The sequence below is a fragment of the Triticum dicoccoides genome, chromosome 3A, assembly GCF_002162155.2.
Source record: "Triticum dicoccoides isolate Atlit2015 ecotype Zavitan chromosome 3A, WEW_v2.0, whole genome shotgun sequence".
In the NCBI taxonomy this organism is placed as follows: domain Eukaryota; kingdom Viridiplantae; phylum Streptophyta; class Magnoliopsida; order Poales; family Poaceae; genus Triticum; species Triticum dicoccoides.
Genome location: NC_041384.1, coordinates 139,676,891 through 139,680,487, shown reverse-complemented (window position 1 = coordinate 139,680,487; position 3,597 = coordinate 139,676,891). Strand labels below are relative to the sequence as shown.

The window sequence follows — 3,597 nt, the reverse complement described above, 5'->3', positions numbered from 1 at the left end:
GAAAAGCTGTTAGGAGGATAGGAAACCATTTTTCGAAACAAGAAAAATAAACAAGTACAAGCATGAGTATAGCAAGAGGAGTTGTTAGCATGTTTATGTGAATGCGTATGTTTGTTCAGTACACCATGTGATGCAAGTACCAACTCCTTTTCCCTCTGAAACAAGCAAGATTCACACAAACATCCTGCATTTCTAGCATCATGCATTTCTAGCATCAGAAGTTACTTGTCATGAATTGACAGATTTACACAAGTAGACCAACCAATGGTGAAATCTACTAATTGTTTTAAGGAATCAGTAATTTGGTACCCACTGGGGATTCATGTGTTTCGTTGTACTGAATTTAATAACGAAAATGCAGATTCATAGAGAAAACAACCCAAAAGAAGTGATGTCACCGTGTCCCATTGCAGCTCGGCGTGTGTAGTGTACTTGCACTTACGATCAACCATTTTTTGACAAGATATTTCATGGGAGTCTAGCGTGCTTGCACTAAAATGCAAAACTGCAGTGCGCCAATCTTTTCTTTGTTTAATCCTTGAACTAAAGGAAGCTCTTGACCTATAAGATGAATCGAGAATGCATCCAAAGGTGTACTGAAAAAACCGAAGCCTAAACAACAACCATCGTCACAGGTTCCCTTAAATCTCTCTGCAGAAAGTAGGCATCCACTCCATTAGAGGCTGTCGATCTAGGTCCCGGTGATTCCTGACATCATCTTTTTTACCTGGTGAAAACAAAGATACATTATTACCAATGAGGAGAAAGAACTTTCTGCAAAGTATTAGCTAAATACGGGTGGCGTTTGCTTTTATCACAGTGTGCTGCAAAAAGTAGAAAATGAGATACAAATATATGACAGATAAATGTAACATTTTCAATGTGATGAAATATTTGGCACAATCCTTATTATTAAAAGTAAAAATAGAACATCATAAATCATATATCAGTATTTTAAAAACAATGTGTATAGCAAAGTGTGTGCTCTGGACACATGCAGTTCCAGAGCAGTTTGACACACACAGACACCAACTGCTCGATGGAGATCTAAACAGAGCTGAGTTGTATGATGAACTGAAAAAAACAAAAAAAGCCTACAAGGTGGTGTTATGTTGTATGACTCCATTTGGGGTTTTTCTCCATAAAAGCAAAGAGAAAAACTACATGGCAGACTTAAAATATTTGTATAAGAAGTAGCGTTAGCTCCTCTGCTAGAAGAACTCAATATTTGGCATATTTCGAGTATCTGTTTACTGACATAAACACATACACGATATTGGGATCAGACTTAAGGCTTTCATCAAGCATCACTAATTCAGTTTAATTTCACCTTGGGTAATTTTGTTTGAGTTGATCCATTGCAGGTCCACTAGTCCAGCGTGGAGAAGCAATGTGAGGTGTGTCGTAGCTAAGCCATGACCTGCGCCGGAAAGTAAGCTCAACAGTCACTACGATGACCCAATTCAACAGCAAAACTGAATATATGTAATGCTCCAATACACACAGAACGCACACTCTTAAGTTCAGAGAACCAGCACGTTTAATGTTTAGGGAATACATGCATTTAAGATCAAAGAACAAATGTGTTTAGGTTTAGAACAAAACAATCTCCAGTGTGATTTTCTGCGTACGGCTAATTGCAGAAGCAACATAGTTGGACTGAAGCTCTAGAATTTTTAGAACTTATGAAAAAATGTGCAGTCGGGGGTTATAACTGTATTAGAATGGGAAAATGGCTTAGGTCGGAGGTTATAACCAGTGTAATAGAATAAAATGCTTTTTGATTTCTTTGCTTTCTCTCATAGAATGGCAAAATGCAGCGTAACCGTATTAGCTAGGAACTAACACAAAAAAAGAAAGAAATCTACTGACCAGGGGGGCTAGCTCATTCTGGTACTATTTTACCCGACGCACAAGCAGAAAAGAAATTCCAGAGAAAAAAGGTTCAGAAAGAGATGTGATAGCTTCTGTGACCCACCTGCGGGAAAGAGGTAGAAGTTCAGAAGCATAACAACAAGTTCAACTTCATTCAACAAGAAGAAATCCATTTATACTCCTGTATACACCCAACAAGCATCAAATTCCATATACCCGAACTTCCATTTATTGATATACTTGAACTTATTTGCTGTTAATGTACATGGACTTTGTAATTAAACATAGAAACTAAGAGAGATAGCAGTCTTTGGACTGAAACACAATTAGGAATTGAATTGGACTAAATCAAGAAATTGAACTGAGTTTGCCATGATTTAGTCAATGTAGAAGATCATTCCATTTTGCTATCTCTCTCACACACTCACATCACCCTGCTGAACCAACAAACAATAGCAGTGCACCAATGCAAGCAGTAGGGACTTCATGCAACAGCAAACAGTAGCAACCAGTACTAGCGCATTTTCCGAACTCTCCTTTTCTTTTATCTCTTTTTTCTCAAACTTCCGCTGGTGAACCCTGGACTTATCTGCTTTTATAATTTGAACTTTTCAAAAATAATTGGTGTAAAGAAAAGCAGAGGATATCCGCAGGTGATTGTGTGATTGAAAGGTCTAAATAACTGGTTATTATGTCTCCGACTTACTGTACCACTTTTGCTCCATATAGCAAAGTGCAAGAAGAAACGTAAGTTCAAGAATCATTACACAGCCGCAGTTTTTTTCTATTTGGAATTCATTGAACTGAATAAAATCCTATAGTGTGTACTGAAAAAAACACTACAAGGTATTTAACTGAACTCTCACCAGCAGTATTTTTTGTACTTCTCATATAATAATTCATGGACTTGCTGTTAAATACGTACATGGACCATGTAGTAATCTTGAATTTAATAATAATCTCATGGACTTGTTCTCTTTCTGCAGTTGAACTAATGTAGGTCCTTGTGTCAAACTTCTACTTACTATTCTCAGGTCTTTTAACAAAAACTTACTGAAGAAAATAAAGGGGCAAAGGTTGTTTTCTAGTATGGAATATGAGGAGGAGGCAAGCAGTTGCACTATCATTTTTTTGCCCATCGTTGTCCTTCGCTGGGTGCATCCATGGACACTGTAATACATAAGAGTGAACACAAGTACAGAATTAGCGAGAACACAAGTACATAATTAGCGAGAACACAAGTTCAGTAACATGGTCAGTTCAGTCATAGACAAGCAAACACGGCTAAATTATCATTAGTGCAAACGCACAAGCAGCTGCACCGCATCACATCATTGGCATACACGAGCAAGACAGTGAAGAACCATCTCTTTTCCTCTAAAAACAAGCAGAATAGAACAAGCTGCAGTACAGATACAAAAGCATATCAGCTAGAGAGAGGACAGCGGCATAGGAGAGTGGTCATTTTGCCGTAGTTGTACACATGATGGCAATTTCAAAAGGCTGACCTTCAGTAAGTGGCGAAGATGAACGGCCGGCGAGCTGGTGGTGGCCAGAGGAAGAACAAGCCAGCGGCGGACTGGAAAGCCGATGAGCCAGCGATTTGAGGCAGGTGCCCGCGTGGCAGGCGGCGTGGGGCGGGGCGCGCTGCCGGCGCCTGGAGGAGAACGGAGGTGCACGCAGGCAGCAGGGGCTGCCGCTGTTGTGGGATGTAGGAGGTGG

The 3,597-nt window shown here is 39.6% G+C and overlaps 2 long non-coding RNA genes across 2 annotated transcripts; both read right to left on the bottom strand.

Annotated features, from left to right (window-relative positions):
• Positions 1–347: 347 nt before the first annotated feature.
• On the bottom strand, positions 348–1,412 carry LOC119271405. Its single transcript, XR_005134516.1, has 2 exons — positions 1,331–1,412; positions 348–727 (listed from the first exon to the last, which is right to left on the bottom strand). It is a non-coding gene; the product is annotated as an uncharacterized LOC119271405 (long non-coding RNA).
• A 458-nt stretch (positions 1,413–1,870) lies between these two features.
• Positions 1,871–3,016, bottom strand: LOC119271404. Its single transcript, XR_005134515.1, has 2 exons — positions 2,930–3,016; positions 1,871–1,978 (listed from the first exon to the last, which is right to left on the bottom strand). It is a non-coding gene; the product is annotated as an uncharacterized LOC119271404 (long non-coding RNA).
• Between the last annotated feature and the right edge of the window lie 581 nt (positions 3,017–3,597).